This window comes from Ranitomeya imitator, chromosome 2 (assembly GCF_032444005.1).
Source record: "Ranitomeya imitator isolate aRanImi1 chromosome 2, aRanImi1.pri, whole genome shotgun sequence".
Classification (NCBI taxonomy): domain Eukaryota; kingdom Metazoa; phylum Chordata; class Amphibia; order Anura; family Dendrobatidae; genus Ranitomeya; species Ranitomeya imitator.
This window is the reverse complement of record NC_091283.1, coordinates 178,819,830-178,832,443: the sequence shown is the minus strand read 5'-3', so window position 1 is coordinate 178,832,443 and position 12,614 is coordinate 178,819,830. Positions and strand designations below refer to the sequence as shown.

The following is a 12,614-nucleotide window of genomic DNA, read 5'->3' as shown; positions in this document are numbered from 1 at the left end:
TTCCCCCTCCCTACACACCCTGTTGAATACCTCTGTTCTATGTGAGTGTGTATTTTGTGTTGTTGAGTTTTCAGTTTACCCTTGTCTTTGTTACCCTGTCTGTCGGGTTGGTGTACTGCTGTTCACAGTAGTGCCTCTCTTCCCTGGGTGGGGGAAGTGTTATGATCAGGCGGCCTTGGAACAACATGAATAGACTTTCGCTGGAGTAGTGTTAACTATACAGACCGCTAACCCTGAACTTATCACAGACACTAGAAGTAGCCGTGGGGTGTACCTATCAGACCTAGACACCTCGACACAGCCGGAGGACTACATTTCCCTAAAGATGGAAAATAGGAAAACTGACTTGCCTCAGAGTAGACCCCCAAAGTATAGGCAGCCCCCCACAAATAATGACGGTGAGTAGGAGAGGAAAAGACACACGCAGGCAGAAAACAGATTTAGCAAAGGAGGCCACTTCTACCTAGATAGGAAAGTATAGTACAGGATACTGAGCAGTCAGTACAAAATCTACAAAATATCCACCGCAGAAAAATACAAAAACTCCACCACCTAACTTAAGGTGTGGAGAGTATATCTGCAACTCCAGCGAATCCAACCAGACTGAGAAAACAACAGGACAGTCGAAGCTGGAACAAAATAGAAACTAAGAACGGGACTGAAAAAATAGACACACAGCCTGTGAGCCTAAGAAACAGAATCAGACACTTATCTTTAGCTGAAATGGCAGCAGGCAGGAGAGGCCAGGAGAGAACCATTACTGGCAATAGTACATTGACAACTGGCAGGGACTAATGAGTCCTGCACAGCTAAATACCCCAGTCAGCTTTGCAATTAGCAGATACACCTGTCCAATCCTGCAGTCCAGGCACAACTGCATTACCATCTACAGCCACCGGAGGGAGCCCAAAAGCAGAATTCACAACAGGGAAGGGAACAGACAAAGGGCTGTACTAGGAGATAAGGCAAGGGCGGAGGTCCCGGCTTCTTCGCCATCTGAAGTATCCCGGGAAACAGGGTGAGCTAGTGTGCCCCCTAGTGTTAGGGCCAGAAAAGGTACCGCTGGTCCTAGGTCACTCACCAGTCAAATCATGACACTAGCAGTCTGGAAAAGGTGATAAAGCCATTTCTATAGATTTGGGACTCCAGCAAACCACAGTGAGATCCATTCTCCACAAATGGCGAAAACATGGAACAGCGGTGAACCTTCCCAGGAGTAGCCGGCCAACCAAAACTACCCCAGGAGCGCAGTGATGACTCATCCAAGATGTCATAAAAGACCCCACAACAACATCCAAAGAGCTGCAGGCCTCACTTAAGGTAAGTGTTCATGACTGCACCATAAGACTGGGCAAAAATAGCCTGCATGGCAGAGTTTCAAGACGAAAACCACTTATGAGCAATAAGAACACAAAGGCTTTTCTCAGTTTTACCAGAAAACATCTTGATGATCCCCAAGACTTTGGGGAAAATACTCTGTGGACTAAAGAGACAAAAGTTGATCTTTTTGGAAGGTGACTGTGCCATTACATCTGGGGTAGAATTAACACAGCATTTTAGAAAAGAAGCATCATACCAAAAGTAAAATATGGTGGTGGAAGTGTGATGGTCTGTGGCGGTTTTACAGCTTCAGGACCTGGAAGTCTTGCTGTGGCAAATGAAAACATGAATTCTGCCGTCTAACAAAAATCCTGAAGGAGAATGTCAGGCCATCTGTTTGTGACCTTAAGTTGAAGAGCATTTGGGTTATGCAGCAGGACAATTATTCAAAATACACCAGCAAGTCCACCTCTAAACGGCTTAAGAAAAACAAAATTAAGACTTTGGAGCGCCTAGTCAAAGTCTTCACAAGAGAAATTTACATGCTGTGGTCTTGAAAGATGTGCTGCGTGTCAGTTTTCGCCGGTGATCCAAAGGCGCACATGCATGCATTATGGACATGGGATTTCTAAAATAAGAAAAATGCCTTCTCCATGCAAAGCTTCCTAAAACAATGGACTTAATAGTGTGAATACTTTACATTTTACATCAAGACCAAGGGTCGGGGGATGTGATTTCCAAACTATTAGGTGCATTTTAGTGCCCATACCAGAATTCAATACTCTGCTCCTAGTGCATTCATTGAATGTAGATCACTATGGGCCACATAGATGATGACAGATGATATCCGACAGGCCACAATAATTGCTCTCTTTACTGTATAAAAGAAGTGCATCCTATTCCCATTGGTTTCTTAAACAGTCAGGCCCGGATGACACATGCACCAAGTTTTAGACCACAGGAATCATCCACTCAAAATATTTCATAGTGCATATTATCTCCCTAAAGCAAATGAGAGGCGGGGGGAGGGGAGGGGGAAATACTATTCTAAATGTACCAGAATTTTTGATTCATATAGGGGGCAGATGTGCAGTACCAGGCCACGGCCACTATACGGTTAACGGAGTTGTGCTCTATCCGCCTACCGAGCTGGATGACTAACTCCAGCCGATTAGATTTAGATGACCTGACTTAAGGATAAGCCATCTATGTAAAAATCACAGAAAAACCCTTTGTGCATTGTCTAAATATTGGCTTTATGGCTGAATACAAATCCACATCCTAAAACTTAATGTAAAAAAAAAATAATTGCGGCACGTAGGCGAAGAGAGGCCGTACGGGACAGCTGGCCCTCAAGGGAGGCCGACATGACGGGGTAAATTGCGAATGTAATGAGCCTTAATGTTGGGTAGGTGTTCGGGGTTAACAGAAGGATATATGTGGTGAAGGGATGTTGAGTCAGGGGGGTAGGAGGGGTTTGGAGGTGGAGCATAGGGACACTATACAAGGGGTCGGCCATTTTGCTGTGGGAACCATTCCACCTACCTCTCTTGAGCGCGTGTGAAGCTCGCACCCACCATCCCTTTGTTTGTAACAGTGGTCTTCGGTTACAAAATTTAATCTTTGGGCCTGTAATTTGTCACGGCAGTGGGGCTTGGTCCTCGAAGTTGGTGGAATTGGGGAATGGTGGATTGGAGGGGGGGGGGGGATCTCTAGTGGTCCTGGACTCCCCCTGGGTTGATTTCAAGCGGACGGGGTAAATCATCCTGTGGAAGGGATCATTAAGGGGCTTGTTAATCGGTGTTGGCTTGGCCGGGTTGGTGACAATCTGCCTCCGAGATGGCGCATAGCGGCTGGGGGTAAGACTAAACCTAGAGGCCAAGGTGGAATTTGCATATCTGCAGTGTATTTATTTCGGGGCTTTGAGGACCACCCCTCCTGGGGGAATATTGTTGAATTGTTTGTAATTTAATGTTTAATAAAAGGCTGCTGTGGCCATTTAATCCAATTGGAGTCTCATGTCTTATTTGGAAGGGGGATTTTTCTAGGCAAAAGAGAATTTTCTGAAAGTCTAAGTTTGAACACGTAGGTTAGAAAGGCTCACGAGTCGCGTGTACCCCTTACGTCATGTGCTGCGGAATATGTTAGCGCTATATAAAAATAAAGATTATTATTATTATTATGTGTTATATAGTTGCAGTGTGACACACACACACACAACGTTGTATCAGGCTGGCTAATGAAAAGAGTAGCTGAAGATGTCAGCAGGCGTTTCACAGGGCTCCTGGACCAAGGTTCTGCAAATTTAGTCATTAATTTCTAGTATTTCCCCACTGATATGAATATAAATCTTATTCAGAAAGTATTTGAAGTGGGTTTTTATGTGGATTTTGGAACAAATGCCACTTCAAAATCCATGGAAAAAAATAAAACATGAGAGCCCAGTCATATCCAGAGTATTTCTTATGTGGAACTTCAGAATTTTCCATTGAAAGAAATTGGAAGAATCCTCATGTTGCTGCTTTTTCTACATGTTAAAATAACAAACAAAACAGCACTACATGCAGGTTTTCCCACTGAAATTAACAGGAAGCTTATTCAGAAAGTACCCTTCGTGGATTTTGATGAATAATAATCCAAATTAAAAAAAACTTAGTGTGAACATACGGTAAAGGTACCTTCACACTGAGCGACGCTGCAGCGATCCAGACAACGATCTGGATCGCTGCAGCGTCGCTGTTTGGTCGCTGGAGAGCTGTCACACAGACAGCTCTCCAGCGACCAACGATGCCGGTAACCAGTATAAACATCGGGTTATTAAGTGCAGCGCCGCGCTTAGTAACCCGATGTTTACCCTGGTTACCAGCGTTAAAGTAAAAAAAACAAACACTTCATACTTACCTTCCGCTGTCTGTCCCCAGCGCTGTGCTTCCTGCACTGGCTGTGAGCGCCGGCCAGCCGGAAAGCAGAGCGGAGACGTCACCGCTGTGCTTTCCGGCCGCTGTGCTCACAGTCAGTGCAGAGAAGCACAGCGCCGGGGACAGACAGCGGAAGGCAAGTATGAAGTGTTTGTTTTTTTTACTTTAACGCTGGTAACCAGGGTAAACATCGGCTTACTAAGCGCGGCGCTGCGCTTAGTAACCCGATGTTTATCCTGATTACCAGTAAAGACATCGCTGAATCAGCGTCACACACGCCGATTCAGCGATGTCTGCAGGGAGTCCAGCGACGAAATAAAGTGCTGGACTTTCTGCAGCGACCAACGACATCACAGCAGGATCCTGATCGCTGCTGCGTGTCAAACTGAACGATATCGCTAGCCAGGACGCTGCAACGTCACGGATCGCTAGCGATATCGTTCAGTGTGAAGGTACCTTAATACAGCTGTGCATGAGGAGTCCATCTGCCTATCTGTAGCAAAGCAGACAAAGGGAATCAGAAGACTGTTTCCTGTTTTAAATTGATATATATAAAATGCAAAGTACTGCCTGATTCATTGGTTGGCCCAACAAACTAGAAAAATGGTAAACTTACCTACAGAAACATATCGGCACACAGCTGCATTTCTAAGCATGCTACGCCATGTCATTTACTGCATGTGTTGCTGGGGCGACCTTGGAGATTTAATAAAACAGAACAAAGGGGTGTAAGTGCTGGAAGTGGTCGGCTCTTCAGCATATGCTTGTTTCCAGGCTGCAGTATATATAACAATCAGTGACTAGAGCCGACTCCTTGTACAGGCCATGTCTACAATATTCAACCATGCAGGCTGAATACGTCATCATTTAATGTCACTTCTAAAGAATGGGGCTGCAATACCAAGCCACACCCTATGAAAAAGGGTGGCGCCATTTCTAAAATAATGTGACTATAGAGCGCCCTCACATTACTTTACAAAGCACAATTTTTAACAACTAAGGCCTCTTTCACACTTCCGTCACAATCAGTCAAAATGTTGAAAAGACAGATCCTGTGTACATTGTAAAAAAACTGATGCACTGGATTCATTTTTTTGACGGATCAATAGCGTTTTCCAAGCGATCTGTAGCATCGCTTGGAAAACTGATTGACAGGTTGGTCACACTTATCAAAACATAGTAAATAGATATATAATGTTAAAAATAATTTAAAAAATCTTGATATTCTCACATTCCGGCGTCCCCCAAAGCGTTCACGATGCTGCCGGCAGCTCTCGTTCCCAGTAATGCCTTGCGAGACAATGACCTGTGATGATGACGTATCGGTCTCGCTTATTTTTTTATTATTTTTAACATATCTTTTTACTATTGATGCTGCATAGGCAGCATCAATAGTAAAAAGAGAGAGAGCGAGAGAATTTTCCTGATGGGAAATTCTTCCACGCACGCTCAGTTTCAAAACACGTAACACGTCGCTGGATTCCTGCTTTTGACACACAGCGATGGATCCTGCGTCCATAGGCTTCCATTATAGCCAATGACAGACAGTGCATGATCCGTCGCTGCGCGATTTTCCGACGTGCACAAAAAACGTTTCTATGTGCGTTGTCTCCGCCCGACGGACAGCGATTTTACAACGGAACCACTGCACGACGGATGAAACGGAAGGCCATCCGTCACAATCAGTCGCTAATACAAGTCTATGAGAAAAAAAATGGATCCAGCAGAAACATTTGCTGGATCCGTTTTTTTCACAAAACAATGCATTGTGATGGAAAAAGAAAGACGGAAATGTGAAAGAGGCCTTATGTTTCAGTGCAATTAAGTAACAACTTTCATGCGGATTCTGATTTATAACACTGAAATTCCTCAAACATAGCCATCCAGTGGCTTAAAAAGATTACAAAAAAAACAGTGACGGGTCCTTTTGCCAAAAAAAAAAAAAAACCTGTGCCCCAGAATTTGTCTATCCAGTCTGATGCAGACTTTGCCTTAGTGCTCGCTCACACGAGTGTGTACATCGGACGAGTGCCATCCCATATTTTATCAGGTAGCATTAGGCCCAATGTTATTATATGGGGCAGTGCTGATCAGCGTTTTTTTTTCTCATACCAGTTCGGCAAAAGAAAAAAAAAAAATTTGCAGCATGATGCTGATTACTTCTGATTACTAGGCCAGGCGGGATGTCATGCTGAAATGACAAAGATATTGCAGCAAACCTACAAAATCAGCCGAGACCAGAAGCATACTGGAAGGTAGGAGGAAGTTCGGAGGGTTCTCGTCCAGCAGCCAGTATTCTGGCTGCTGGACCTGGGTCCTGTGAATCTTTTTGCTCCATTCTAGTCATGGCCCCTTCAATTAGATGTGGGAAGTGGGACCAGATCTGATATAGAAAGCCTACTCCAAGGATAAGCCATCAATATTAAAAGTCTAGGAAACAAACTTTAGTACTTATTCTATGCTATGGAGCTCCGTTTTAGGCCGGCTTCATACATTTGCACTTTATGGTCTGTGTACAGACTATGCTTTCCAGGGGCTATGTGCCTTTTGGTTCACGTGAAGAGGCTTGCAGATGGTCGAAAGCAGACCGGAAAGTGCGGACATGTAGGGGAAGTCACAGAAAAAAAATGAGTCGTGATCCCTGGTGACCTTCAATCTCAAGTCAGCATGATGCCATCAGAAATTCAACCCCAGGATTTCTCTAGGAAGATGGTGGCCATTCTTCGGAGCTGCTAGGTGGAGGAACGAAGGCTTTTTCCACTGTACATGACACAGGGATGTGATTCAACAAGTCTTGTCCCCCGTATTACCGATGTCACCATTTTTTATGCAGCATCTCACCAATTGATGGATCAACATCTTACTGAATAAACATTATATAAATGGTAATGTTTATGAATGTGCGGCTTCCTGACAAATGTTTGGCCGGTGCCATATTACCAATTCCACATATCACAGCGATGCTTGCTGTCTAGAGTTTTATGCCCAGACCGATAGCTTTGGAAGGAACTTTCTCAGACTAGATCAGCCAATATTAGAATATATATATATATATATATATATATATATATATATATATATATATATATATATATATATATATATATATATATATATATTTATTTATTTTTTTATTACACACATATATACACAGTCATGGCCAAAAGTATTGACACCCCTGCAATTCTGTCAGATAATACTCAGTTTCTTACTGAAAATGATTGCAAACACAAATTCTTTGGTATTATTATCTTCATTTAATTTGTCTTAAATGAAAAAACACAAAAGAGAATGAAGCAAAAAGCAAAACATTGATCATTTCACACAAAACTCCAAAAATGGGCCAAACAAAAGTATTGGCACCCTCAGCCTAATACTTGATTGCACAACCTTTAGCCAAAATAACTGCGACCAACCACTTCCGGTAACCATCAATGAGTTTCTTACAATGCTCTGCTGGAATTTTAGACCATTCTTCTTTGGCAAACTGCTCCAGGTCCCTGATATTTGAAGGGTGCCTTCTCCAAACTGCCATTTTTAGATCTCTCCACAGGTGTTCTATGGGATTCAGGTCTGGACTCATTGCTGGCCACCGTAGAAGTCTCCAGTGCTTTCTCTCAAACCATTTTCTAGTGCTTTTTGAAGTGTATTTTGGGTCATTGTCCTGCTGGAAGACCCATGACCACTGAGGGAGACCCAGCTTTCTCACACTGGGCCCTACATTATGCTGCAAAATTTGTTGGTAGTCTTCAGACTTCATAATGCCATGCACACGGTCAAGCAGTCCAGTGCCACAGGCAGCAAAGCAACCCCAAAACATCAGGGAACCTCCGCCATGTTTGACTGTAGGAACCGTGTTCTTTTCTTGGAATGCCTCTTTTTTTCTCCTGTAAACTCTATGTTGATGCCTTTGCCCAAAAAGCTCTACTTTTGTCTCACCTGACCAGAGAACATTCTTCCAAAACGTTTTAGGCTTTTTCAGGTAAGTTTTGGCAAACTCCAGCCTGGCTTTTTTATGTTTCGGAGTAAGAAGTGGGGTCTTCCTGTGTCTCCTACCATACAGTCCCTTTTCATTCAGACGCCGACGGATAGTACGGGTTGACACTGTTGTACCCTCAGACTGCAGGGCAGCTTGAACTTGTTTAGATGTTAGTCAAGGTTCTTTATCCAACATCCGCACAATATTGCGTTGAAATCTCTTGTCAATTTTTCTTTTCCGTCCACATCTAGGGAGGTTAGCCACAGTGCCATGGGCTCTAAACTTCTTGATTACACTGCGCACGGTAGACACAGGAACATTCAGGTCTTTGGAGATGGACTTTTAGCCTTGAGATTGCTCATGCTTCCTCACAATTTGGTTTCTCAAGTCCTCAGACAGTTCTTTGGTCTTATTTCTTTTCTCCATGCTCAATGTGGTACACACAAGGACACAGGACAGAGGTTGAGTCAACTTTAATCCATGTCAACTGGCTGCAAGTGTGATTTAGTTATTGCCAAAACCTGTTAGGTGCCACAGGTAAGTTACAGGTGCTGTTAATTACACAAATTAGAGAAGCAGCACATGATTTTTGAAACAGTGTCAATACTTTTGTCCACCCCCTTTTTTATGTTTGGTGTGGAATTATATCCAATTTGGCTTTAGGACAATTTTTTTTGTGCTTTTTTCATTTAAGACAAATTAAATGAAGATAATACCAAATAATTTGTTTGCAATCATTTTCAGGAAGAAATTGAGTATTATCTGACAGAATTGCAGGGGTGTTAATACTTTTGGCCATGACTGTAATATATATATAATTTCTATCTCCGCTATGGAGGCAGGGGATGTAAAAGTGATCGTAGGGCTGTCGACAGCTCTTTAATACATGTAAACTGCAGTTGCCATAAAGTTAGGGCCTTTGTCCATCTTTATAACCAGATTTTGCTATTGTATCTCAAATGAAACAACTATGCAAATATTTATTTTCCTTAAAAAAAAATTACTCTACGGTTTTGTGTCCCCAGCTCTTGGGCAGTTGCATGTCTTTCCGTAGTGACAGGCTATACACCAAACTGATCCTACAAGTAGGTTAGTAGGACTTAGGAGACATTAGGAAGCATCACTGAAAGGTCAGACTACACCGGACTTCTTTGTAGTCTGTAGTCTGGAGACATGGGAAATCTACTAAAATCATACGGAATGATGGAATCTTGTGGAATTTTTCGTTTACCTCAGTTAATTATTTTTTTTCTCCTTGCATTCAATTTATGATCCTCCCTGCTAACTTGCATTATTTGTTTTTAAACACTAAAAATGGTCCTGCTGTACTAAAGCATGGTCGCTCTTTTTTTTTCCAATGTCGCCCACGTAGCCGTAAAGTGTGTATGTTGGGCGAAGAGATATTTGAATTGTAAAGATCTTGAGAATTACTGTAATCTACCACCTCCTCCCACAGCCCAACTACGTGAGAGCAGGACCAGAACATATGGAGCAAGCGTGCACAATCTTCCCTACAGCGTGGGCAGCAATCACCTGTTCTGAGACCCTCTGTGTATGAGAAATATTTTGGATCTTTTTTGAGCTGTATTTATTGATACTTTTCCTGGTGACTCTAAAATATCATCACACTCCTCTGAATAAATTTTTTCCCATATCCTCCCCCACCTGGATTTAACTACAGCCATAGGGTCTCCCATAATTTTTAGTAACAAGTTATACATGAAAGATATAAGACCTTTAGTATTTTTTGCATTTACCACAGTATCCAACACCCTATTCAAGGTGATGGACAGATCGGAGATAAACTTCTTACCTCTAATGGCGTGCTGTAATTGTAGATACTTGAAGAAATCAGAGTTACGCAAATTAAAAGTCTGTTTAAATGCCCAAAAAATAACACTCCTTTCATAATTGTTTTAAGTATCCTAATCCTCTCCTTTTCAATTTCCAAAATCTTCCAAATGTTGCAAATCCCTCAAACAGGGATTATTCCAGATAGGGTTGAACTTGGAATTTTCTCCCATTCCCAACCATTTCTTACATGCCCACCAAATTCTATGGGCAAGATTTAAAGTTGGGAATTAAGCCTGCATGACTCTAGTAGTTCTACTATATTACCTCCCCCTAAAGAAATGCACTTGGACACCTACCCCCTGCACTCCCTTCAAAGCCCATCTTTTAAAATGTTGAAATGGACGGGCTAGAAATTAACCCCAAGTATGTGGCAAGGCCAAATCACCCATATTTCTGGGCAACTGTAGCTTCTCCAACTTCATCCCGGCTATACCCCTTTTCCAAATCAAGTTCTTAAAAATGTTATGCATACCCAATATTTGGGAATCCAAAAGAGAGAATTATGGAGTACATAAAGAATGCAAATTTTGACAGGATTCGTCCTTCTCAAGGCTGAAAGCGGCAATTTCCCCCATGCTTCAACTTTATTTCTGGAACTTGCCAATGGACTCAGGTTTAGAGGGATATAATCTTTTGCCTCTCTTGAAATATATATATGCAAAGATATTTAAATGGGGAGACTGCTGGGACCATGAAAGAACTTCATAGTCTTCAGATGTTTTTTTATCGTCCAAGGGAAGCAGAGCAGACTTTGCAAAATTTATGGTCAATCCCAAGACCCCAAATCTCAACGTAAGTCCCATTATAATTGGAAGCAAAATATTTATATAATTGACAAATAAGAGATCGTTTGCATGCAAAGCAATTTTTTCGTCAGAATTTACATATTTAAAACTCTCTATCCCATTAGGTTGTCTAATAAGTAACGGTTCAAAAAGGAAGGGTGACATTCGACAGCCCTGTCTTCCCCTCTGAAGCTCCAGGTTTCCAGAAACATATCCATTTCCTCTTATTTTAGCAGTTGGTGCTTATACATCAGCATAACCCATTTAAGAAAGTTAGGGCCATATCCTTTTTTGCTCTTTTTTTAAACACTGCCCAAATACAACCCCATTTGACACTTTCAAATACTTTGGTGGCACCTAAGGATAAGACGTCCTTCCGACTAGAATCCACCTGTGGCGCCTGCAAATTAAAAGTCTACGTAGGTTTGTAGCAGTTTACTTACAGGGCATAAAGCCAGCCTGATCTGGATGAATTACTGATTCAATAACCGTACTCAGTCGGGAGGCTGGAATTTTAGCCATTATCTTAACATCTGTCATCAGCAATGAGATAGAGAACTACATGACTCTTACAGAACTATTTTTTTTTTACATCCTTGGGCAGAATAACCGTTATCGCCTTATGTAACGAATTTGGTAACAGTCCTGATAAAAATGCATTATTAATCATTTTCAGGTAGCTCAGTAATTTTTCGTCCTCAAAATGTCTATAGATTTCTAGTGGAAGGCCATCGATCCAGGGGGGTTATCATTAGCCATTTTCCCTACAGTCTAACTTCTTCCAAGGAAATTGGATGTAGAACAAAAAAAAAAAAAAAAGCCATCTTTATCCACCAGACAAGGGAGAGTTTTCCCCAAGAGGTAATCCGACAAATCATCTTGCGAGTAATTGACCTTAGACAAATATAGATTAGAATAGAAGCAACGCAAGATCTTTAGTATTTCTGGGATCCTGATGACCATATTGACCGCTACATCCTTCAATTAATATATAAAAGCCAATGATAAATTTCATAGAGAAAAGTAGAATGGCACTAGGTTACACCTGCAGTTTTCTGTGGCTGCAGCAGCAAAAGTTCCCCGTACAATATCAGGTGGTATCTTGCATTGGCTTTGTGGTGCTCAACATTGATTAGCAGTGAATATAAAAACAACGGTGGACATATGCTCTACATGTGCATATCAGGACACGAGCGACGCGTTTCGATCCTGCACGGAGCTTTGATAAAGCTCTGTGCAGGATCGAAACGCGTCGCTCGTGTCCTGATATGCACATGTAGAGCATATGTCCACCGTTGTTTTTATATTGGCTTAATAAAGTTGGAATTTGGATTTTACTATTTGGAGCTGGAACGATTTTTTCTTTTCTTCATGAGATGACCGCGTGGATCAGCGTTGGGTTCCGTGCTCCTGCGGTGGCTACTCGGTGAGCTGGCTTTTTTTCTTCTTTGCTATTGATTAGCAGTCCAAGAGCATCATATACAAAGAAAGAAGAAAATGTGGCGAGGTCCTCGGTTACCTTGCACCCTCGCATATACCTGCAGCTGTTATGATGTCCTCAGTCCACGCTATGGTGCAAAAAAGGACTTCTTTATCGCAGCACAAGCTGGTGAGTGCCATATTTTCTTCTTTCTTTGTAATATATAAAAGCATTTTCTTTTTGGGCCTCAGCCATCTTTGCAAGTAACTGACCCATGGTCCCTCCCTTGTCATAGAATTACTGTTTTATAAACATATGTTTATTATTGTCCTGCTCTA

The 12,614-nt window shown here is 42.1% G+C and overlaps 1 protein-coding gene across 2 annotated transcripts in view; it reads right to left on the bottom strand.

Annotated features, from left to right (window-relative positions):
- Positions 1–12,614, bottom strand: part of GPSM1 (G protein signaling modulator 1) — a 314,757-nt gene that overhangs the window by 278,219 nt on the left and 23,924 nt on the right. The window contains exon 2 of one of the 2 annotated variants that reach the window (XM_069748155.1): positions 4,855–4,934. The exons of the other annotated variant lie outside the window; for it this stretch is intronic. The gene's annotated coding sequence lies outside the window, so the exon portion shown is untranslated. The remainder of the gene's footprint in view (positions 1–4,854; positions 4,935–12,614) is intronic. 2 annotated transcript variants of the gene reach the window in all.